Here is a 27,028-nt window from a genome sequence, read left to right on the forward strand (position 1 = left end):
TCGGGCGAATGAGAAGTGTGGTAAGTCCCTGCATGCTGCCAGCCGCCACATATTACAAGATTCCGGAGGGGAAAGCGAGGAAGGGGGGCCCCAAGGTTAGGGAAGGGGTGGAGACTTCCCCCCCTTCCCCACCGCTGGGCACACCGCTCCTCCTTCACTGCGCTGCCTCCCCTCCTGGGGTCATCTGAAGTCCTGACTATTCTGGGGACATCTATACACCTGGCTACATATACTGGGGACACCTATTGACCTGGCTACATATACTGGGGACAGCTATACACCTGGCTACATATACTGAGGACACCTATAGACCTGGCTACATATGCTGGGGACACCTATTAACCCGGCAACATATACTGGGGACATCTTAACACCTGGCTACATATACTGGGGGCAGTATACAACTGGCTACCTTTACTGGGGACATCTATACACCTGACTACATATACTGGGGACACCTATTCACCAAGCAACATATACTGGGGACAGCTATACACCTGGCTACCTATACTGGGGACATCTATACACCTGGCTACATATACTGGGGACACCTATTCACCTGGCAACATATACGGGGGACAGCTATACACCTGGCTACCTATACTGGGGACATCTATACACCTGGCTACATATACGGGGAACACCTATTGACCTGGCTACATATATTGAGGACACCTATAGACCTGGCTACATATGCTGGGGACACCTATTCACCTGGCAACATATACTAGGGACACCTATAGAGTAGACCTGGCTACATATACTGGGGGCAGCTATACACCTGGCTACCTATACCGGGGACATCTATACACCTGGCTACATATACTGGGGACACATATTCACCAAGCAACATATACTGGGAACAGCTATACACCTGGCTACCTATACTGGGGACAGCTATACACCTGGCTACTTATACTGGGGACAGCTATACACCTGGCTACCTATACTGGGGACATCTATACACCTGGCTACGTATACTGGGGACAGCTATACACCTGGCTGCCTATACTGGGGACACCTATTCACCTGGCAACATATACTAGGGACACCTCTAGAGTAAACCTGGCTACATATCCTGGGGACATCTATACACCTGGCTACATATACTGTGTGGCATAATGCAGAGCCCTCTTATCTTCCCACAGTGTACTATTTACTGCTCTAATCTGCCCACAGTGCATATACTGGTCTAATCTGCCCACAGTGTATATACTGGTCAAATCTGCCCACAGTGTATATACTGGTCAAATCTGCCCACAGTGTATATACTGGTCAAATCTGCCCACAGTGGATATACTGGTCAAATCTGCCCACAGTGTATATACTGGTCATATCTTCCTACAGTGTACTATTTACTGGTCTAGTCTGCCCACAGTGTACTATTTACTGGTCTAGTCTGCCCACAGTGTACTATTTACTGGTCTAATCTGCCTACAGTGTACTATTTACTGGTCGCATTACGATTATTTTCTGGTGAAAGATTGTTGCATTACGATTATATAGTCTTAGTCTAATGTCCTACCATATTATTATTATGATGTATTTATATAGCACAGCATCTTCTGCAGCACTTTGCAAAGAACATAGTCATGTTACATAGAACATAGTTATGTTACTGACTTTTCTCATAGGAGCTCACAATCTAATACCTACCACTATTTTGTGGGAGAGAACACTGGCTAATGTGTTTTTATGGGTGGAACATTACCTACTTGCTTGTTTAGGGTAACTTTACTTATACCCGGGGAGGAAACAAGGGCCCACTGACTTTGGGTTGCACTCTTACTAGGAAATGTTCATTGGCCACGCCCACTGTATGTTATGGACATGCCCACAGCATCTTGTAGCCATGCCCATTTTTTGCCGCGCCACTGATTTCCTTTTGGGGAGGGTCATTATAGGTCTGAGGTGCCTACGGCGGCCCAAACCCTAAATACAGCCTACAGAGATGTTTAGGCTTTGTAGGCTGGAGGGAGATATAGTTAGGCTTCAGAGGCTGGAAGGAGAGATGTTTGAGCTCTGGAGGCCAGAGGAAGAGATATTTAGTCTTTGGAGGCTGGAGGGAGAGAGGTTTAGGCTTCGGAGGCTGGAGGAAGAGTTGTTCAGGCTTTAGAGGCTGGAGGGAGAAATATTCAGGCTCTGAAAGGGATACTGTAGGGGGGTCAGGGGAAAATGAGTTGAAGTTACCTGGGGCTTCTAATGGTCCCCCGCAGGCATCCTGTGCCTGTGCAGCCACTCACCGATGCTCCGGCCTCTGGTTCACTTCTGGAATTTCAGACTTTAAAGTTGAAAACCACTGCGCCTGCGTTGCCGTGTTCTCACTTTCCCTGATGTCACCAGGAGCGCACGGTGCAAGCCAAGACCATACTGGGCCTGCGCAGTACGCTCCTGGTGCCATCAGCAGGAGTGAGGACACGGCAACGCAGGCACAGTGGTTTTCAGACTTTAAAGTCTGAAATTCCAGAAGTGAACCAGAGGCGGGGCCGGAGCCCCGGGATGTCTATGGGGGACCGTTAGAAGCCCCGGGTAACGTCAACTCATTTTCTCCTGACCCTCCTACAGTGTCCCTTGAAGGCTGTAAGAAGAGATATTTAGTCTTTGGAGGCTGGAGGAAGAGATGTTTAGGCTTCAGATGCTGGAGGGAGAGATGTTTGTTTCAGAGGCTGAAGGGGAGATATTTAAAGTGAACCAGAGACGAAGCACCCTCATGTATTTTACCATATATATCAGTGGGAACATTAGAGAAAACACCTACCCTGCTTTCTGTTTTATCCTTCATTCCTCAGCCTGCTTGTTATCGGCCCTGATAAAATCCCAGACTCAGCATTTGCTCAGGAATCATTATAGCTGAGTCATTATAGCAGAGCCAGAAGGGGGTAAGCTTGGGCTTGAAAAGACATCAGAAAAGACAGACTCCACTATAATGATTCCTGAGCAAAGCCAGACTGAGTGCTCAGTCAGGGATTTTATCAGGGCTGGTAACAAGCAGGCTGAGCAGTAAAGGATGAAACAGAGAGCAGGGTAGGTGTTCTCTCTTATGTCCCCACTAATATACAGTGGTTTGCAAAAGTATTCGGCCCCCTTGAAGTTTTCCACATTTTGTCACATTACTGCCACAAACATGCATCAATTGTATTAGAATTCCACATGAAAGACCAATACAAAGGCCTCAATTCACTAAGCTTTATCAAACACTTTATTAAACGTTTGATAATTTTCCTCATTAGCAAAATCTAATTTTGAATTCACTAAGGTGTTATAGATTTATTGAACATTTTATCTATAAAACGTTCAATAAATCTAGAACATCTCAGTGAATTCAAAACTAGATTTTACTTATGAGGTAAATTACCAAACATTCGATAAAGTGTTCGTGAAAGCTTAGTGAATTGAGGTCATAGGCCTCAATTCACGGAACATTATCAAACGTTTATCAAACACTTTATCAAACGTTTGATAATTTACCTCATGGGTAAAATCTCATTTTAAATTCACTAATGTGTTATATATTTATCGAATGTTTTACCGATAAAACGTTCAACAAATCTATAACACCTTAGTGAGATTTTACCCATGAGGTAAATTATCAAACGTTTGATAAAGTGTTTGATAAATGTTTGATAATGCTCCGTGAATTGAGGCCACAGTGGTGTACATGTGAGAAGTGGATCGAAAATCATACATCATTCCAAATTTTTTTTACAAATAAATAACTGCAAAGTGGTGTGTGCGGAATTATTCAGCCCCCTGAGTCAATACTTTGTAGAACCACGAGCGAGGAGAGGGCCAGCGCATACACTAAGGCTGCATCCGAAATGACCACCAGCTCAGTGTGCAGCACCTAAATAGATTTTCTGCACACTTTGCATTCAATTCAGATGCAAATCATATGCAAATCTGCTACTACTTATTATGCAAACAGGACACTCAGGAGGAGGGGCTGGGAGCAGCTAACCTGACAGTTACATAGTTACAAAGTTAAGAAAAGGTGGGGGGAAAGGCTGCGCGTCCCTAAACACATGCTGCAATTGAATGGTTAATCGCACAGGCATACACCGCCTCTGCTAGACTGAAAAATGCATGCCCTGCATCCAAGACAAGTGCTAACATTTATTAAACTAGGAGGAACTTTAGCTTCCAGTATGGTTTGCATGCAAAGTATATTATACTAGACACTTGCCTCACCGTGGCGCAAGTGTCTAGTATAATATACTTTGCATGCAAACCATATTGGAAGCTAAAGTTCCTCCTAGTTTAATAAATGTTAGCACTTGTCTTGGATGCAGGGCATGCATTTTTCAGTCTAGCAGAGGCGGTGTATGCCTGTGCGATTAACCATTCAATTGCAGCATGTGTTTAGGGACGCACAGCCTTTCCCCCACCTTTTCTTAACTTTGTAGAACCACCTTTTGCTGCAATTACAGCTGCCAGTCTTTTAGGGTATGTCTCTACCAGCTTTGCACATCTAGAGACTGAAATCCTTGCCCATTCTTCTTTGCAAAACAGCTCCAGCTCAGTCAGATTAGATGGACAGCGTTTGTGAACAGCAGTTTTCAGATCTTGCCACAGATTCTCGATTGGATTTAGATCTGGACTTTGACTGGGCCATTCTAACACATAGATATGTTTTGTTTTAAACCATTCCATTGTTGCCCTGGCTTTATGTTTAGGGTCATTGTCCTGCTGGAAGGTGAACATCCGCCCCAGTCTCAAGTCTTTTGCAGTCTCCAAGAGGTTTTCTTCCAAGTTTGCCATGTATTTGGCTCCATCCATCTTCCCATCAACTCTGACCAGCTCCCTGTCCCTTCTGAAGAGATTCACCCCCCGAGCATGATGCTGCCACCACCATATTTGATAGTGGGGATGGTGTGTTCAGAGTGATGTGCAGTGTTTGTTGTCTGCCACACATAGCGTTTTGCATTTTGGCCAAAAAGTTCAATTTTGGTCTCATCTGACCAGAGCACCTTCTTCCACAAGGTTGCTGTGTCCCCCACATGGCTTGTGGCAAACTGCAAACGGGACTTCTTATGCTTTCTGTTAACAATGGCTTTCTTCTTGCCACTCTTTAATAAAGGCCAACTTTGTACAGTGCATGACTAATAGTTGTCCTATGGACAGAGTCTCCCACCTGAGCTGTAGATCACTGCAGCTCGTCCAGACTCACCATGGGCCTCTTGACTGCATTTCTGATCAGCGCTCTCCTTGTTCGGCCTGAGAGTTTAGGTGGACGGCGTTGTCTTGGTAGGTTTACAGTTGTGCCATACTCCTTCCATTTCTGAATGATCACTTGAACAGTGCTCAGTGGGATGTTCAAGGCTTTGGAAATCTTTTTGTAGCCTACGCCTGCTTTAAATTTCTCAATAACTTGATCCCTGACCTGTCTCGTGTGTTCTTTGGACTTCACGGTGTTGTTGCTCCCAATATTCTCTTAGACAACCTCTGAGGCCCTCACAGAGCAGCTATATTTGTACTGACATTAGATTACACACAGGTGCACTCTATTTAGTCATTAGCACTCATCAGGCAATGTCTATAGGCAACTGACTGCATTCAGATCAAAGGGGGCCGAATAATTATGCACACACCACTTTGCAGTTATTTATTTGTAAATGTTTGGAATCATGTATGATTTTCCTTCCACTTCTCATGTGTACACCACTTTGTGTTGGTCTTTCATTCCAATAAAATTGATTCATATTTGTGGCAGTAATATGTCAAAATGTGGAAAACTTCAAGGGGGCCGAATACTTTTGCAACCCACTGTATATGGTAAAATACATGAGGGTGCTTCGTCTCTGGTTCACTTTAAGCTCTGGAGACTGGAGGAAGAGATTTTTGGAATGGGGCCAGAAGGAGAGCTGTCTTGGCACAGCAGATACAGGACTGGGTGCTTAGGTATTGGAATCTGGAAGGAGGGGTGTTTAGGCAAGGGAACTGATAGGGAAGCCTTTTAGGTTCCTGACACCCGAGAGCATCATATTCAGTCATTGGTGGTCAGACACACAGAACTGATGCGTCACGCTCTAGCTGTGCAGTTTTGCAGCGCAGGAAGAGTACAAGAACAATATTTGGCTAGTTAACATAGTAGCCACATACTTTTCTAATTTTTACATCTGTTTGTCTAAAGTTTTGCTTTAAAAGATACGTCATTACAATCAGAACTACTGATGCCACACACTTTATACACAGCATTTCCCTCAACTTTATATTCCAGAGCGAAAAAGTTAATGAGTGATGTCTACCAAGCTGTGTCTGTGGAGATTCATCAAATAACCATTTCATTTTTGTTTCTGTCATCCTGCAGGCGTACTGTCATTTGAGAGACTGGACTATGTGACCTTGGTTTAGCAGGCTTACTATGGCAATCTGGTTTCTTTAGAGATCTGCTTTGTGGATGCTGATTTCATAGTGCAGTCATTTTGGAGTATTTCAGTAAAAATCCAAAACAAATACAAACAAAAACCTGAAGAAAACTGACTTTTATATGATTTATGATTACTTCTATTATGTATCGATAAAGTGCTTACATTTTACAGAGTGCTTTACAGAGAGCATCAAACAATCCATGTCACCAAGTCACCCTCAGAGGACTGCACAAAATAATGTCCCTGTCATGTTCTGAGTGTGGTTTCAGTGGAAACCAATTAAATTACTAGTATGGATGGGTGTTAAAGAGTTTCCAGAGCAAACTTCAAGCACACAGGGCAGCGTACAAACCCCATGCATATGATGTGTGTAAAGCATCATTGGCTTGGGGTCTAACAAAGTGAGGTTTTCTGTCATTACTTTGGAAGAATCAGCGTTCCAAAAATATTATGCCTGTTGTGTAGCCGATTCCAGCCTGCAAGCTTTGTGCTATATTCTTTGCTGTTGGCCGCCATGCCATATGTTGTGTAATATAAATATAGACGTGCAGATATGAAACACATTGTAAAGAACATGCTGGGTGCTTGCTGTTTCGCTGTCCTGGGTGCTGAAGAATATAAAATCATAACAGTAATCAGTGCACAGTCTGCATTAGACAATCAGAAACCTACTCTAATGCTTCTACAGCTATTGAAAAAGAGAAGCAGAAATGTTGCTTGCTGTGGGGAAACCACAGGTTAAACATATTTCAAAGCTTAGAGATAAGTGTCCCCCTATGGAGTAAGTAATATAGTTGCTCACTATACTATGTGCTGACATGTGTGATGTAAGTATTGATTTTTATGACCACTTAGTTCTATGTGCTCTATAGTATACAATGCGATATAATGTTACTGGGAGGGGTACCTCATGCATCTTTTTCATTTATTCCTGTTTTCATCTGTATACATATGATGGCCTGTTTTGCTGGAACTGTTTTGTGGTGGATTCAATTACTTGTGATGGAAATAGATGTTCTGCTTGTCCATGTTTATCCTGTTTCTATCCTCGCACATATGCCATGTTTACAACTTATTCCCAAGCTCATTTGCAGAGCAAAAATATGGAATAGAATTAAATCTTCCCAATCAGATTGCTGACCAGATAGTCAGTCTGTCATTAGAGCACATAGAAATAATATCTATGCACAAGATTTGAGATAAACATTGTACATATAGAACTCAGTGGGAGGGAAAGGACAGCAGATTGTATGTGGACAACAGCTACTGATATATTGCTCAGAATTCTCCAGGGCCAGACTCTCCCAGGTACACTCAATGAATGGCACAAATTGCTCCATTATTTTCTGGATCCACTGGATGATCCCTAAAGGGGGCCACTAACGGTCCAATTTCTAGCGAAAAATTGTTCGAGCGATCAGAAATTCTGATCGGATTGGTTGTAAATAATCTCAGTTGATGGGCACAATCGATTACAAACGATTATAAAAATAGTTGTCCGATTGGAATTTTGTCAACCCAAAATTTGGATTTTGTTGTTGGTTGTGATAGATGGGAAGCAAAGATTGGTTCGTTGATGGCGTAGTGAACGATTTTTCGTCCGATTAGAATTTATGATCACTCGAACGATTTTTCGCTAGAAATTGGACAGTTAGTGGCCACCTTTAGACTGCATGAACAAAATGACTAGATTGTTTCAAGGGCCTGATAGGTGGACCCATCAGAGTGCTTTGGATCATGAACAAGGCACAGTGAGACACATTAGGACACTGATCGCCATTCACTGCACCCCAGCCCACCTCCAGTCATCTTGACTACATCCTGCCACTGGGATAAGAGGGGCTGGGACAGGAGAGAGAGTGAGGCTGATGATCTGTGCAACTCTACCTTACTATAATCCAATTCAAGCGCAAGTCAAAAACTCATACCCCCATCCCGTCTTCCATTCCTGTGGCGATGGACTAGTGACGAAGCAGCAGGTGAGGATACACTGCAAGCCGTAGCCACAACCCCACACACAAGTAACCAAAGACAATGGGTTGCTCTACTAGACTGAAGCAGCAGTGGAGCTCGAAAGCCCCCTGAGTATCAGAGCAACCCTATTTAGGATGGCTCTGTTTACCTCGATGGCCTGAGGAAAGGGCTGGAAAAGGTGCCCTAAACATAACCTGCTTCACACTATTCCTGGTCTGTTTTCCGCAGCAGGTGGAAAATCTAACCATGTGGTTGATTTACAAAGAAGAAATATTGGTGACTCCGATCACCATTGGTTGTGGATTGTTTTGATAGCCATACTGTTGTAGATTGCCACCCAATTTGATGAACAGGTCAATCTCTCTCTGCTCTGAATCGAATCCAGTTAGAGAGGGATTGTATCCTTTCATACACTGCACACAGATTTATAATTGATACCAGTATAAAATCTTTTAGATCCATCAAGCTACAGCATTGTGCAAGGCTATGGGCCGTCAATCTAGACACAGACACAGAACGTTTATATTGTGTTTTTCTCTTGGTGGACTCAAAGCACCAGAGCTACAGCCTCTAGGACGCGCTCTATACTCAGTAGTGGTGTTAGGGAGTCTTACTTAAAGGAGAGGTCTGAGGTAATTAAAAACAAAATTCTACTCACCTTGGGCTTCCTCCAGCCCCTGGCAGCAGTCCTCTGCCCTCGCCGCAGCTCTGTTCTCAGCTGGTGGCCCGGGGTCCCCTCTGTTGTAGGAGCCGACCTCAACTGGTCATCCTCTACTGTGCCTGCACGAACGCAACTGTCAATCACGCTGACATCGTCTGGAGTGTACTGCGTAGGCGCCTGTGCAGAACACTCCAGATGACGTCAGTGTGACTGAAAGAGGCTCTCACGCAGGCGCAGTAGATGCGCGTCAGCATCTACACTGGAGAAGACCCCCGGCCAGCAGATGGAAGCGGAGCTGCAGCAAGGGACATATCGGCTGTTAGGGGCTGGAGGCCCTATATACTGTTTTGGGCACTAGCAAATTTTCATTTCAGATACATCAGAAGCTGAGTATGTGCTCAAGTATAGTAGACATCATTCTGTATACTGGCTCCAGATTGTGGGGATAGATAGTCTTCTGTGTTTTATCTAGCAGGGTGAGAAGCACACACTACACTCTCTAGTGGTGGTGCTAGGTACTGAGCAGAATCACCATGTGTCCCTTTAGCTCCTAGTTCAGGAAGGACTATTTTGAGACTGAAGTATGTGAATGTGTGCCATCTCCTTGGACAGTGTGTAAATGATCTGTGTCTGGAAAGGTGATACACTCATCTGTGCATTGCAGAGTTTTACCATTGTCTGGCATTTTCCTTGCAAAAATGAATTGTGATTGTCTCTGTAACTGCAGAAGCTTCATTGCTGCAGATACATCTTCTACATAATGCCTACCTAGTGTCAGCTCCTATGTTCCACTCTGTGACTGGGGCAATAACAAAGCTGGACACAGCGTGAGAAGCAGACATTAATCATATATTTTGCCGTAACTGGTGCAAATTAGAGGAGTATGCAGGAGGAATGGAAACTGGGTAAAGTCTATTGCAATACATATTAGAATTATGTTATTTTCTCTGCACTGTTATTCCATTAGCACCAAGTTCCAGTTACTTTGGTCCTCATTTATTAAATTGCCTTTTATAAGATTTTTTTTATATTGCCTCACAGCAATCGACTGGCGTAGATCTGGTTGGTTGCTGTGAAGCAATCAAACAGATCTTATTAATGACACTATGATAAAAAGAGCTTTATGTAGTTTGTTCCCTTTGATTTGGTACTGACTTTTAAACCTGCAAAAGCCATCCTGGCCGATATGCAATTCATTTTCCTCCTGAATTTCTCTCTTAGATGATATGTCCACACCTTGTCAATGAAATGCCTTTTAAACCACCAGCAACCAAGAAAATACTCAAAATAATTTTGATAGTACTTTTTCACCAACCTTTTGGTACTTTTTCAATTGTGAAATGCTGAAAGGGTATTTTAAACAGATGAAAAATCTTCTCGTAGTAGAAAACTCGGGTGATAGTGAATGTCACATTGGCCTATGAGTTAACAGGAACAGGCTTTTGCATTACCTTTGCATCTGCCAGCCTGTACTCACCTAAAACTATCAGGGCCGGTTCAAGTAACAACTGGGCCCTATAGCAAAATTAGCCTGAGGGCCCCCAAACAGACACCCCCGGCCAAAAAGCGTCATTAGAGGCCCTTTGTTGCAGCCAAATTTCCCTCCTGGGCCCCTGAGCTGGCTGCTGACCCTCCCCTAATCACCTCCCAACTTAACAGACTCTGCAGAGTCCCTGGGGAGCAACAGCTAAGATAGGGAGGGACACCTTGGGGCCCCTACAGGCTCTGGGGCCCTAGGGAAATTGCATAGCTCCCAACTGTCCCTTTTTCGGAGGGACAGTCCTTTTTTGGGAGCCCTGTCCCTCTTTCACCCTCATTTGTCCCTCTTTCAGGACTTTGTCCCTCTTTCTATGTAAATATATATATTTCTATACTAAAAATGTGTTTGTTTGACTCTAAACTTTATTCCCAACCTTTAAATTGATATAATACTAATGTTAAAATGTTACTATGAAGAAAAATGAACAAGGATAGAAAGGACCAATGTGGTTTGAATTATAAAACAACATATTTTTCTTATGAAATCTGTATGGTATGCGTGGCTAGAGGCGTGGTGAGGGCGTGGCCAGGTGTGGCCAGGTGTGTGGCAGAGGCGTGGCTTAAGTGTCCTTTTTTCTTGTGTCAAAAAGTTGGGAGGTATGCAAATGCCCATTTTTTCCTATGGTAGCGCCAGCCCTGACAACTATACTTACCTGTCCCATATGTCTACCAGCTTGTGCCAGTATTCATCTACAACTCCTTCTACCCTCTTCTTCTGCCAGCCTGTGACAGCATTCAACTACAACTACTACAACTGATTCTGCCAGCCTACGGCAGTATTCCACCGTAACCTCTTCCACCCTCTGCTTCTGCCAGCCCGTGCATTCAACTACAACTACTCCACTCCTGCCAGTCTGTGTTTGTATTCCATTACAATCCCTTACACCCTCTGCTCCTGTTAGCTTGTGCTAGTATTCCACTACAACCCCTTCCATGTTCTTCTTTTCCATTCTGTGCCACTATTATACTACAGCCCCTTCTACCCTCTGCTCATGCTAGCCTGTGCCAGTATTCCACTACAACCCCTTCTACCCTCTACTCCTGCTAGCATGTGCCAGCATTCCACTACAACCCCTTCTACCCTCTACTCCTGCTAGCCTGTGCCATTATTCCACTGCAACTACTTCTATCCTCTGCTCCTGCTAGCCTGTGTCATTATTCCACTGCAACTCCTTCTATCCTCTACTCCTGCTAGCCTGTGCCATTATTCCACTGCAACTCCTTCTACCCTCTACTCCTGCTAGCCTATGCTAGTATTCCACTACACCTCCTTCTACCCTCTACTCCTGCTAGCCTATGCTAGTATTCCACTACAACTCCTTCTACCCTCTACTCCTGCTAGCCTATGGTAGTATTCCACTGCAACTCCTTCTATCCTCTACTCCTGCTAGCCTGTGCCATTGTTCCACTAACAACTCCTTCTACCCCCTACTCCTGCTAGCCTGTGCCATTATTCCACTGCAACTCCTTCTACCCTCTACTCCTGCTAGCCTGTGCCAGTATTCCACTACAACTCCTTCTACCCCCTACTCCTGCTAGCCTGTGCCATTATTCCACTGCAACTCCTTCTACCCTCTACTCCTGCTAGCCTATGCTAGTATTCCACTACAACTCCTTCTACTCCTGCTAGCCTGTGCCAGTATTCCACTGCAACTCCTTCTACCCTCTACTCCTGCTAGCCTGTGCCAGTATTCCACTGCAACTCCTTCTACCCTCTACTCCTGCTAGCCTGTGCTAGTATTCCACTGCAACTCCTTCTACCCTCTACTCCTGCTAGCCTGTGCCAGTATTCCACTGCAACTCCTTCTACCCTCTACTCCTGCTAGCCTGTGCCAGTATTCCACTGCAACTCCTTCTACCCTCTACTCCTGCTAGCCTGTGCCAGTATTCCACTGCAACTCCTTCTACCCTCTACTCCTGCTAGCCTGTGCCAGTATTACACTGCAACTCCTTCTACCCTCTACTCCTGCTAGCCTGTGCCAGTATTCCTCTGCAACTCCTTCTACCCTCTACTCCTGCTAACCTGTGCCAGTATTCCACTACAACTCCTTCTACCCTCTACTCCTGCTAGCCTGTGCCAGTATTCCACTGCAACTCCTTCTACCCTCTACTCCTGCTAGCCTGTGCCAGTATTCCACTGCAACGCCTTCTACCCTCTACTCCTGCTAGCCTATGCTATTATTCCACTGCAACTCCTTCTACCCTCTACTCCTGTTAGCCTATGCCAGTATTCCACTGCAACCCCTTGCTCCTGCTAGCCTGAACTAGTATTCCACTACAACTCCTTCCAATTTCTGCTCCTGCTAGCCTATGCTAGTATTCCACTATAACCCCTTCCACCCTCTGCTCCTGCTAGCCTGAGCCAGTATTCCACTTCAACTCCTTCTACCCACTAATCCTGCTATAGCATATCCTCTTCCACCCTTTGCTTTTGCCAAATTGTGCCAGCAGTCCAATGACATTCTTTTCACCATGTGCTTCAAAACCCATTCCAGCATTCTGTCTTAGTTTCTTGTACCTTCTTCTCTGCCCAGCAGTTTCAGCCAACCTGTTGTTGCATTTTTAACCTGTGATAGTGTTGCTCATGAAATTCCATCCTATAAAACTGCACGAGTCCAAAGGGTGCTGTTTACATTACAAGACCAGCATTCCATCAGGATTCAGAGATAATATACCAATAATGAGGTACGGTGTGGTATAGAAACGTAGGAGTGATGAGAGGTAAAATGGTGTTGGGGTGATAAGTGATGTAGTGTTGTAGGAATATATGTAGGGATATATGTTATAGTTATGAAGTTCAAAACACCGCTTTTAGTAGAATGATGCAGCGATGGTGGGGGCGGGTCTAGTGACGTTGGCTGCCTACAAATAATGTACTGCTTAGAGTATGTATAGCATTGTGGTGAGAGGGACCAGGTGAGATTCTACACCTGACCCTATAACTAAGGGATGTTGTTTATCTGCTATTCAAATTACTTGGGTACACTATTACAACAATCTTCTACAAGCTGCACCTGCTGATTATTGAGAGCCGTGCAACGAGCAGAATACAACACAAAACGCACCCGCATATGAACACCGCAAAGGCTGGCACTGTAATTTATTACATTTACATTGTAATGTAATGCCAATTGACTTCTGTAACGGAATATAAATGTCATCTCTTTGAATGCGGTCAGTCACCTCTGTGCTGTCAAATCCAACCTCCACCATCACCATGCCACCGACAACTTCTCCCCTCGGTGGCCTCCTGGAATTGAACAGATCAGCGCCAATAACAATGTTCTAATAGAGTCTCAGCCGCCACTTCACCTGGGTCAGGACCCTGCAGCCCTCCTCTCTCTTCACGGTTATTTCCCACCTGAATTGCCTATAAATAGAAGATGTAGAATGAATTTTCCAGCATCATTATTATCCCCCTGACATCCATTAGAGTGAGCACAGCACCACGAAACCTAATGACAAGAATTTATGTCATTAGCGAGCCAGGAGGGAGGTGGAATAAACAGAGAATGCGGGAGAGACATGCAGCCTTGGTGTGGCAAGGAGGGGGGCGCAGAAAAAACAATGCTGGATGGAAAGGAACAACGTGACCCAAAGCACCGCAGCAGACAAGACTTTCTCTTTTGATTTCACTTTTCAATTTACCCATTTGTCACCAATAATTATGCTGCAGTGTGCAGACTCCGTCCGGGTGCAGACTACTGCCGCACTGCTTGTTAGCGATGCTGTGAAGTGGCAGCTCCACCAGACGGCTTATTTTTGATTGTCGTGTTTCCCATTTTGCTTTACCTATGCTTGTGTAACCTTCTGTTTTCCGTTTCTGTTTCTCTATGCTCTAACACATCCTCTTCTGTCTCCCCGCCTGGCGCTCCTCTCTCGCTGCTGGTTGATTGGAGGTGTGTACAGCTATTTGGGAGAGATATGATGCCATGTCACAGCTTGATGGGAGCATTATGCAGGTTAATAAACTATAATTACATTCAGCAAATATTTCAAACTTTGTGCTCCGATTCTGCAGCAGAGGCTGTTGATTGCTCAGTGTTTGTCCCTGCAATATTAGGGTGTATGATAATGACGTAGCCCCAACTCGTGGTGAGGCCTCGGAGTCTCTGCCTTGGTGAGCTGATGCCACGTACTCTGGATATTTGTATAGCTTTACTTTATACAAGGTGTCCGTTTTTATAAGCTTACATGGCTTATGCAGAATATGTAGGTGGGGGGGAGGGGGAAGACAGTTTTCAGACCTGGTCAGCTAAGACCTTGTACGGAGAGAAGTAAGGACGCCCATAGACATGATGCTGAACTGGTCAGCCAAAATAAGCCTGTTTTGGTAGACTGACATCTGCAATATCCCTGTTAATCTGCAGAAGGTTGATTGAATATGCTTTCTGACCTTCCATCTACAGTGACTGCAGAGCATCATGGTCAGCAGGTTAAAACACAAGAACTTCAAGTGCAGGAACATGTAGTTGGCAATTAAGGCCATCAAACACTTCTAGATATTATTAATGGATTAGACATTATATTCAATAAAAACATTAAATCTAAAAAGTCTACTGAAAATGAAGGCGCTCTTGATCAATTCGTAATTGTTTTATCAATCACACATTGATTGGAAAAGGCTATTATGTATCTAATAAAGCAGGCAGCAGTGCACTACATCAAGCAGTACAATCCCGAGATCTGATCTAATATCATATGGTGCAGGGTGGTGAGCAGGTAAATGTGGTAGGTACTGATTGTTTACCAGATAAATTAATGAGGAATGGAGGATGCCTTTGGATGCACCAGAACACTAAATACTGGCCAGTTACATCAAACTAAAGATCTATACAGACTTTTATTCAAAACAATCTGATTGGGTTGTATGACAGTCTGTTGTATCTACGGCTTTCTTCACACAGTGTGCATATAATAACCTGGGTGAGTAGTACTTGGCTGAATAGGATTTTTCAGCTAAATGCTTTGTATACACTTGCATCAGTTAGTCTTATACTTCTACTGCCCCTCCTCTATCTAAAGGACAGAATATAGAGCTTGGCCAAGGATGAATATGCATGTTTCTTAAAATATGCTTGGCAGACTGTCTTCTGAAATGAACATAAAGGATTATTTTAGCCTGCAAAGTTAATTGTCAAGTAGGGCCCTTAAATCACCATGCAGCCCCCCACCTAAAACACAATCATAAATGGGCGCCATGACAGGCTCTTCTGCAAAAGCAGCCTCATTTCTGAGAAGTGTATCAGTCTGAAGCAATGTGTACTATGTACCACCCTTACAATTATTGCAAGCTGATGCCACTGCTAACCAATGAATGCTTGCATTGGTGCCTTGATGAATCATTATACAACCAGGCAGCAATGGGTCCTGAAGTAGCAGCTCATTGTGCAGTCCCCCCATTCTTCCCCCACTACCCCCAGTGGTTACTGAGGGGATGATTTACAGCAGAGCCAAGCAAGCCTGTTCATGGATTCACTAAAGCAGTCAGGCTGCGAATTGTCTACAAGTGGAGGCTCATGAGACCTGCACTGTCACTTCGGGAATTTACTACAAGTTTTCCAGCCCTTGCTGCAGAGCTGTATGTTCTAGCCGAACACTGCAGTGTGAACATTGATTTTGTCAGGGAAGATGTTTATACAGCAGCAAAGCAAGTACCAACACATTTTATATTAATATTTAAATACTTCTTTGCATTCTTGTTTTATTTTATTATACAAAAAAGTAGCAGTAGTAGAGTATTGCACCGCATTGGCCATCAGTAAATAGTGTCTGAAGACTTATTAGCCGAAATCTTGCTCGTTTTCTTTTAGCCAACAAATGGTTTTGTCTTGATTCAAAACTTCCTGCTGACTATAAACAAAGAGCATAGACTTCCCCCTCCCCAAGCCTTCTTGACTCCTCAATCCACCATGTTGGTTGGGTGGCTGGGATGGTGGAACCTGTGAACATGGGGCTCTGTCCCCTGACCAATACCAACTGACATTATTGGGAGAGGGATGACTTGTGAGGTGTGGGGATGGTGGGGTCAAAAAAAAGCTCATTGCAGAAATGCTTTGCAAAGCACTCTTGTTCCAATGTATAGAAGCCTAGGGGAAGTGTGGGCAATACAGTGAGTGGGGATTATGGTGCCATCTTTCTGGTCACTGCTTAATAAGTAGAAAACAAATAAACACTTTCGCTCAGCAAAATAGGCGAAAAGGGTAATTTATGACCCCTTACCTAGTTATAACAATAGGCTAAAAGTGAATAAAAACAGACACTGCAAAAAAATACTGTAAATGAAAGGATACTTATGACGAAAATGCAAATGTTTGGCACTTACCTTAGTAGAGGAACGTTTCTGAATAATCTATAGGCTTTCCCCATCCCACTCTACCTCACAGTTACAGTGCTGGGACCCCCCAAACCTCCTCGACAAGCGCTTGTCTATGGGTGCCAGGTGCAATGTGCAGGATCAAGATGGCTGGCGCCCGTGCAGTAGCACGGAGCTGCTCTAACTCTGCTTTTTCTGCTGAGTACAAGCGGCTCTGAGCTACTGCGCATGCACAAGCCTTCCTGCACCTGCACACTGTGGCCTCGCTCGTTTACAGACGGTAGAACAATTGTGAGCTTCCAGTGGGTCCCAGCGTCCAGCAATGGTCTCGAGGAGGATGTGGGAAGGTTCTGCAGGATCCTGAGGTGTCCCTCTGCCAAGCTAAGTATTTAACGGTTTCCTTTTTACACAGTCACAGGTTTTCTTTAATGGAATAATTAGTCACAGGTTTTCTTGAATAAAACACATTCGTTTCTAAGGTATTGATTAGAATCCAGCACTATAATCCGTCTTAAATTTCTTTTTACTTTTGTTTTTCATCTGTGTTGTTCTTTGTTAATTTCATCCATGCTCTCTATAACCCCTGCAATTGACCAGGAGCCCCACCATCTGCATATTGAAATTTTCATCTAGCCTTTACATTGGTGTAGTCATCTGGACCAATGGAAACCATTGGCAGGACATTCAAATAATCCTTGCAGGAAAAGCCTATTTGAAATTTAGATTTAATTGCAGCTGGGATCATGGCGAATATGGACATTGGGGTGGGGATATCCATTCAAACAAGAATAACACAGATAAGGAAGTAAAGAATATTGGAAGATAGACATATATTACAACAGTGGATTATAATACACTACTTTGAAAAACAGTGTGTTGTATTCCACCAATTCACTTGCTTTGCTTCACTTTGCCTTGTAAGTTAATGTCAAATGCCATGTGGGTTAAGCTGGTAAAAAGTAGAAATGGTTATTTAGATGCAATTAATTTAATTTGCTTCCATATATTATCCCTGGTCAGGACGTGGCGACTCCAGGCACCTGCATAGATAGTGGATTTGTGCAGCAATAGAAAAAAATCACCACCTGGCACTGCCTTGACGTTTCACAGATTGTTGCCTTTAATAGCAAAGTGCATGTACAAACATTTATTCCAACATGCTCATGCATACATTTTCATAGACGAGTGCGGGGCATAGGAGTGAGCCTGACAACCGTTCTGCGCCAGGGGGCGCTTCTTCTGAGGCTTGCACACCAAGACGTTGCGTTAGGTGCTACGTTAAGGTCGCATAACGTGCACCTAATGCAACGCACGTTGGTGCGGGAGAGGACGGTAGAGTGAGCCGCGTTAGGCGGCTCTATCCGTATAAGGTCTCCCAGAGTGGCGCTGATTGGCCGGCGGGACCACGTGATGCGGAGCGAGACACTCCGCATCACGTGGTCCCGCCAGCCAATCAGCGGCCGCCAGTGCAGTGAATATTAAGTAGCCATGTGCGCGGCTACTGTAGCAGCATCTCCCCGCCTCCTCTCACCCCCCACTGCGCATTTGCAAACAGTCTAACGCGGCTATAGCCGCTCTAACGCCATAGCATGCTGCACTTTCGGCAGAACGTGATGCGTTACATGTAACGCAACGTGGGCTGTGTGAACAGCCCACTTGTGTTACATTGCTGTGCGTTGGGGGAGCGTTACAGGCGCACTAACGTGCGCCTGTAACGTCTTAGTGTGTAAGCAGCCTAAGCGTTCATAAGGTTTGAAGGAGTTATGCTCTTTTTCTTCACTTTTTTAGTCCTACTTTTTAAGCCCTACACATGTGGGTGTGCACAGAGCTGCGAGCCAGGTGGTAGCACGTTGCGAATAATACTTCATCGGAGATAGCAATGACAGAGCCAGAGAAATGGCAAGATAAAATCTTGTTGTAAAGGAGCTACTAATACATTATACAAGGGACTCTCTAGATCCACAGGAGACACAACTAAGATTAAATAAGAGATATTCTCCAAAGGAATGTGATACTCCTGTGAATTTTGTGCATGAAGTAGAGGAGAGAGACAGAATCTTCTTGCAACTCTAAAATGAATGCAATTATAAGAAATTGCTTGAATCCACCTGCAGTAAGAGAATATAAGGGAATTATAGCCATTAGTAAATAATGAGATATTCTCCAAAGAGGGGCTGATACTCCTATGGATTCTGCCAGTGAGGGTATAATTAACATTTGCGGATTACTTGTGAATGGTTGAAAGTGCGATATTGAATTGTTAAACTAATTTAGTCGCTGTGCATTGATATCATAAGGGAAATGTAGTCAATTAATGTAACTGACTGAGGTGGAGAATCTATCTGAAAATCCTTACATATATAAATAGTCCATTTTTAGAAACACATGGAGTATCAAGCTATCATCGTACAGAAGTGATTGAAGTGCATGATTTGGTTTTATATTTTTAACACTTATATTTTTTTGCACACCACTGGCACATATTTAGGCAAGCAGGATTCTGGCGAGCTGAGTTGTAAGATTCAGTGAGTTTGTCAGTGTGGTGTCTGTCAGTTTCAGTTTTTTTTTCAGGCTAGGAGTACAGGTCCAGTCAGTAATGAAAATGCCGACCCAGTCCTGGTCAGTGACTAAGCAGTCAGACTGCAGCCATGCTCTTTGTTCATGTAGTGTATGGACCCGTTCACGCATGCAGTGGTGCTGAGCGATATACACTGCTTAGTAACGCTGCCGACTACGATAGTGTGCAGATGTGACCTGTTCTGTACCTGTTCTGTACAAGTTAATGGACCACCCTGTACAAATGTTCCAATGCATTTTCACACTAATGCACCACCATCTGTGTAAATAGCATACTTTATAGAACATCGCCTGATGGTAGCTTTGGGGTGGTGCAGGACTGTGTATACCTTTCTGTACCATGGACAGTGTGAATGGTCCTTTATTTCTAGTCCATGCACTCCCGATCTGCAATCCCAAGCACTATCAGTGGTCATACTGTCTTCCAGCCCCTATGATGGCAGTCCCAGTGTTTGTCAGGGGTCAAATTGCAGTTACTGTGCGTGCAATCACAGTTACTAAAAAAGTGGGGGGAAGGCTGCGCATCCCTAAACTCATGCTGCAATTGAATGGTTAATCGCATAGGCATACACCGCCTCTATTCTGAAAAATGCATGCTTCCCCCCCACTTTTTCTTAACTCTGCAAGTATATAACTATCAGGTTAGCTGCTCCCAGCCCATCCTCCTGAGTTTCCTGTTTGCATGATAAGTAGTAGCAGTTTTGTATATGATTTGCATCTGAATTGAATGCAAAGTGTGCAGAAAGCCTATTAGAGGTGCTGCACACATGAGCTGATTGTCATTTCAGATGCAGCCTTTCTGGCCCTCTCCTCGCTGTCCAACAAAATGTAAGTTACACATTTTTTTTTGCTTAGCTGCTCCCAAGGTTTTACATATGTTGTTTTAATTTAGGTTAGGTCACTTGCCCGGAGGTTTGCCTCACCGTGGCGCAAGTGTCTAGTACATTATACTTTGCATGCAAACCAGATTGGAAGCTAAAGTTCCTCCTAGTGTAATAAATGTTAGCACTTGTTTTGGATGCAGGGCATGCATTTTTCAGTCTAATAGAGGCGGTGTATGCCTATGCGATTAACCATTCAATTGCAGCATGAGTTTAGGGATGCGCAGCCTTCCCCCTACTTTTTCTCAATTCTGCAAGTATATAATTATCAGGTTAGCTGCTCCCAGCCCATCCTTCTGAGTTTCCTGTTTGCATGATAAGTAGTAGCAGTTTTGCATATGATTTGCATCTGAATTGAATGCAAAGTGTGCAGAAAGCCTATTAGAGGTGCTGCACACATGAGCTGGTTGTCATTTCAGATGCAGCCTTTGTGGTATGCGCTGGCCCTCTCCTCGCTGTCCAACAAAATGTAAATCACAGTTACTAGAAGTTGTAAAATTGTACTCATGGTCTCACAGTGATCAGAGTCTGTCGCAGGGGTCCTTCACTGCTGGACATAAACTTTGGAAGGGGTATTGCTATGCTAGGAATATACTTTTGGCTGCTTACAAAGAGACACACTATGAGGGTACTGGAAATCTATGATGCTCTACAGAGGCTACTAGAAATTTGTGGGGGCCACTATGGGGACCCAGGTACTTTAGGTATAGCACACCTGCCATCTAAGACAGTAAAACACAATAACATTAAAATTCAGCCTCCTTGGTTGGATACCACTCGCTCCAGGGGGTAAATTGTGACAGTTCCAGGGGCAATTTTGATGCCAAGTTTGACAGGTTCAGTGGTACTTTTGACAGGTCTTGGGGTAAGTCTGAAAGCTTCAGAAGAAGGATTCTCTTTAACAAGTAAGTAAATTCCATTTACAGAATTTTTCGCTAACTAGAAACAAATCTGAGTAAAAGTATTTTTAATTGCTGAAAACACAAAGATTGTTTGGAAAGTGTCTCTGCCCCATTAATTTTGTATAACTAATTTTGGCATGTATATTAAAATGAAATAAAACCGAAATGTCTTTTTCACATCCGAAATGCTCACTGTTAATAACAATCAACATAAAGAGAATTGCAACTAAGAAGGGAGGGATTTATAGTGTGCCCTACTAGGGCTGACTTACAAACAAACCAGAGCTACTACAGCGGCCAATCAGGTTCGTCTTCTAAATTATTACATAGGGAGGTTGATTTATCAGGAAAAGTAAAAAAAAAATCTAGATCGGAACTAGAAAAGGTGATCAGGGATCACCCAATCAGAATCCAATTCTAAACAGCTAAATCTGAAGTGTTTGATTTGAGCACCTGCTCCACTTGACTGTGTTTACACCTGTTTAATAAATCAGCCTAGGAAATCTTGATGATCTGGAGTTAATTGACCTTGACTACTGCTCCACTTCTGCATCAGCAGTCTGTCATATCTTAATTCAAGATACCAGCAAACTCAACTTGACTATTTGGGGACCTGATTATTGATGCTGAAGTAAAGTTGGTGCACATTTTCCCTAACACTAACTTAAAACTAAAGCCCAACACTAACATTATCCTTTCAGTCTGTCTAGGACCCTTGCACACTTGCGCGTTGCATCACTCCACGACATGCTTACCCACCGCAAGGGCAATGCAAGTCTATGGAAACATACACAGTTCACACGATGTGAAGTGGTGTGCCGGAAGTACCCAAACCGCTGCAATCCTAATGCAAAGGCTGCTGTGCATTGCGGTATGATCCTTTACTTTTGCCCAGGTTATGCAGCAATGCAAGTCATTGGGTGATGCAGCAAGTGTGCATGATAGGAGTGTGTTGCAATGCAGCGCTCATGCAAGGACCAACAGGAATCCCAGTGATGTACTTCCTGTCCGGCAGAAAGTACGTCACTAGCAGGAGGCGGGCCTATGCATATGACCCGGTTGCTGCACTGTGGCACGGGGTCTTATGAGAGCTCTTTGTGCGGTGCGATGCAGTGCTTGCAATTAGCAGGTAAGCAACCAACCTAAAGGTGGCCGCACAAGATTTTTTTTTTCCGATTAAAAATGATCAGTTGTATAGAACATTTTTTTTCTCTCACGTTGGGAGGAATATTGTAGGGGTCACTTCACCAGTCCTGTTCCAGCAGGACTATACTTAATGGACTTCATTATCAACGGACTACGCAAAATGTCTTTGTGCTTTAGACTTCAGCTGCATTATGTTGTCTGCTGCACAAAGTCTGGCTTCACTTCAGCTCTAGCTATGGAATTAACTACCAATGCTGGAGCCAACTAGTTGCTTTAAAAACATGTATGTCACATCAGCACGTATGTACTCCATTTGACTTTTAGATTTGTCTGATTTGAGGAAAGTCTGAAGTTCTTTGCTGCTGCAGTAGTCGTGTCTTGTGTATATAGCTTCTGAATTATTCCCATCCATCTCCTTATCCCTTTGTGTGGTACCCTCCTTTGGTGCTGCAGTACCGGTAATAGGATCCCAGTGGAAGAGTGACCGATTCTGGGAATGGTTGGAAATGGATTGAACCTTTTTACAGGTGATTGGCACAGCAGCTTCACTGCATTTTCCTATTCCAGTCTCCAGCCGCTGAGGAATATGTAAAGAGCTGTGTGCGAGCGGCTGGAGGATGATTACAATCCACATCTCTGATAATATATGGCATCCCCAGCCGGACTCTATGCATTTCTACAGCGGAAATCAACCTCACATAGCCAGCAAGTTTATTTTATGTGCTGCGCTCGAAATGAAATCACTTTCTCCTGCCACATCCACACTTGTCGCTATTTCAATGCAAATTCTGACAATTGTGTGCTGCAAGGTGGATGCAGAACAGACTTGACTGAGAGTTCAACACTCCACTACATCTCAGATCCTGACATTACTGGGATACTGGGAATTATTCCCCACATACAAAACAAGAGAAGTGTTATTGGGCTGTGTCCTTCTACAGAATAAGGACATTTACTAAGAGTAAGGCCTGTCTACAGAACCAGGGAAGTGCTGCTGTGCAGAGTTCATATGCTGGATAGTGTACTGCCTCTGACATAGGAGACCAGGGTTCGAATGTTGTATCTTCCTATTCAGTAAGCTAGTACCATTCAGTAAGGAGTAATTGGGCAAAACTCCCTACTACTGCTCTCCCCTAGTGGCTGCAGCTCTTAAGCACTTTGGGTCCGGAAGCACTATACAAATGTTAGAATTATTATTATTATTATTATTATTTGCAGAATATGGACAAGTACTCGGCATTATCCCTTCAAACAGAACAAGGAGAAGTGCTAGTGTGCAATGTCTGTATGTACAGAAAAGCAATGTCAATACATGCACAATAACAATGTTCATATACACATGCAATTGCACACAGTGCATAAATGAAAAATAAAATCGATGGAATTCTCCATCCTCCATTTTAAAAATGGTGATGACCGTTACAGCTTCCAGGTCAGTACACTGTTAAACTGTAATATATTGCCCACATGAGCCATAGGGAAGCATGGACATTACCTTGCACATCAGTTGTCCTTTCAGTTGTAACTGACAGCAACTGATATTTAAGTGACAGCAACTGATATGTTTCATTTCTGACAAAATCTTATCAGAAGTGGAAGGAATCATTGTTAGATGCAAATGGTGAGCTTCTGAGAGGAATTGATGGCGAAGCAAGTATGTAATATTCATTTGCAGGTACATCATGTGTTTATTTTAAATAATTTTACTTGGTTCAGGTTCCCTTTAACCATAATGAGAACTGTAGGGTCACATTGACTATCCGACACTTTTACGTAAAAATGTTTAGGGTTCAGAATCTGAGTGGTTTTGGTGCGAAGATGGGAATCAACTACTTACACAAAAATATTGATAGGGGATAAACAATACATCTCCATGTTAAGGCTACAATGAGAAGCCCATATCCCCCCCCCCCCCCCCCCCCCCCAGTGCTGAAAATGAAAAACTGAGAAAATTGTTTAGCAAAAAATGACATCTTTCTAGGTGTATTTTATATACCTGCTGTTGTTATTTTTACACCATAGAGTGCAGTGATCATTCCAACAGTGTGTTCAAAGCAGAGAACCTGCTGAGAGGCATTGAAAAGTAATACTGAAGAGAGATTAGAAAGCCATGGGGCTTACAGTATAGGACCACTGCCATACACAACACATACAATGCCAGAGGGAATTTTCCCAAGATGCATAGCATTACACAGTACCGAGTTAATGTATGTCGTGGAGAACCAGAATCATCAGGATTTCTGTAGAGGGACAAAAGTAAACAACATTCCCCTCAACCCCCTCCACACACACACACACACACACACACACACACACACACACACACACACACACACACACACACACACTGAAAATGCTATGTAACTATGCCTTCATAGCAGAAACTGTATTTCCAACAATTCAGCTTCACATGAGCAATGAGTTAAGCCTCATACTCACCTTAATTTTTTCTTTCCCAATGCACCTATTTGGGCCACCTTTGCCAATAATCTAGCGTGTACAGCGGCCCCTGACCATCCCGCATGCGCGAGTGCCCTGCCATGCCGGATTATCTCAGCCAAGTGGTATAAAACTAATGCTGGGTACATACGATACGTTTTTCCGCTTGATTTTTTTACCCGATTGTGCTTTTTGCTCGATTCTGCACTTGATTCTTTGCTCGATTCTCTTATTTTCTGCTTGTTTTTCTTATCTTTTTCCATTCACTTCTATGAGAAATTGAGCACAGAATCGATCAGAAAGAATCTTGGACATGACGGGAATTATCTATCGGATTCATCTATCGAGCGGAAAAAAGTATCGTGTGTACCCATCAGCAGTGGCAGCAGTTTAATCAGCCCTTAATCGCCTGCGTGATTGGGGTGTAATTGACTCATATATTGTTAGTTTAGTACGTCTTACAGAGTATATTGAAATTAACTTGTGTTGCTAACAGTATTGCTGGTGTTCAGCCTTAAACCAGATCTCACATCTCATAAGAATAATCATAATCGCTTATCTTTTCGTGGATCTACACCCACAATGTACAAGGGTGAGAAAATGGCAGCCAGATTGTGGATTTGCTTTTGCAGAACAGATGGGATTTTCTGCAGAATTTCTTTTACATATGGTAGTGTAATTGGGAAGCATATAGGAGGGTTCCTGAGTCACTGCAAGGTTGATCTGGCTTTCTAAACAATCTGGTAGGATAACTAATTGGACAGGGTCAGTTTTAATCATTGATATAATTTCCACGGCTGTGGAGTCGGTACAAAAATCTTCCGACTCCAACTCCGACTCCTCAGTTTCTGAAACCACGACTCCGACTCCAATTCCGACTCCGGGCACCCAAAATTGCTCAGACTCCGACTCCTTGACACCGACTCCTTAGTCTAATACTTAACAGGGTTGTGGATTTTGTACAAAAATCATGCGACTCCGACTCCTGACTCCGACTCCTCATTTTCTGAAACCACGACTCCGACTCCAACTCCGGGTACCCAAAATTGCCCCGACTCCGGCTCCTCGACTCCAACTCCGACTCCACAGCCCTGATAATTTCCCTCTATTTTTTAAGGTCTTGTCAAAAAATGTCACTCAAATATGACTATGCTGAATACAGCTGTGACCATTTGTATTTGCTTGATTTCGCCATTTTGAATTTTTTATCCATTCTGTATAACAATCTAGCAAAATTCACACCATTCTCAATGGAGACCTTTTCTGTACAATGAAAAAGCTTTGTAAATATGACGTTTGTATGGTAAACATTAGCCATAGTATCTTTATAGTTTACTGATGTGATGACTCCTCCCCTACACAATTTGCTCATTCCCCTTATAGACACCAGCGAATGTATGTAGGGATTTGGACCTAAACTCAGAACTTCCTCTCTGCTGTAAAAGAGCATAACAACATTTCTTTGTTACAACTTATAGAACTTCAACAGAGATCCTGCAGTATTTACTTCCTGGATTCCTTAGAGTACAGAAAGGGTTAACCTCCTGTGTTTACATATTAGAACAGAACTTTGGCACAGTTCAGACGGAGCTGACAGCCCTAATTTACACTTGCTGTTAACTTACAGATGAGGGAGAATTAGTAAACACACACTGGATGGAGTTTTCTGTGTTTCCGTTGTCTCCTGTGCAAGACTTTAAGACCCACAAGCTCTGTATAAACTGGTTAAAGGGAGGATTTCTCATGGTTATGCATTATTTCTATAGGTTTCACTTCTCTTTGTCCCCTGACTTCACCTCCTGCGGACCGTTAAACGCTGGTTTTGTGAGGCTTGTGAAATCTATATTTGTGGAGACAGCATGTTTGATTCATTCTTGAATAATTACTGCATTTAGAGTGTAGAAGGTAACAAAAAGGTGTAAATGAGTATTAAGAAAGGTTGTAAAGACTGATGGAAGTCTTCCAGCATGCTGAACAATTCTTGTCATCCAAGCATAAAAAACTGAATTTGGAGGAAGATTGCTAATTTGCATAGGAATTGAAAGTCACCGCCAAAGGAACTTGGAAATCCTTCTAAGATGTGGCTCTTGTCAGATGTTCATCCATAACTGGAGAACAATTGGCTTGCCAGGGCATAAAGTGGCCATCTCAAACACCTTCTGTAGAATGTGCACTAGTTTTGTTCTGTGCCAATGACCTTGTATTATTGGGATGTGTTTTCTCCT

At 43.5% G+C, this 27,028-nt stretch overlaps 1 protein-coding gene across 1 annotated transcript in view; it reads left to right on the forward strand.

Annotated features, from left to right (window-relative positions):
• Positions 1 to 27,028, forward strand: part of NTM (neurotrimin) — a 1,373,850-nt gene that overhangs the window by 71,997 nt on the left and 1,274,825 nt on the right. The window lies entirely within an intron of this gene.

The sequence above is a fragment of the Hyperolius riggenbachi genome, chromosome 6 (genome assembly GCF_040937935.1).
Source record: "Hyperolius riggenbachi isolate aHypRig1 chromosome 6, aHypRig1.pri, whole genome shotgun sequence".
Classification (NCBI taxonomy): domain Eukaryota; kingdom Metazoa; phylum Chordata; class Amphibia; order Anura; family Hyperoliidae; genus Hyperolius; species Hyperolius riggenbachi.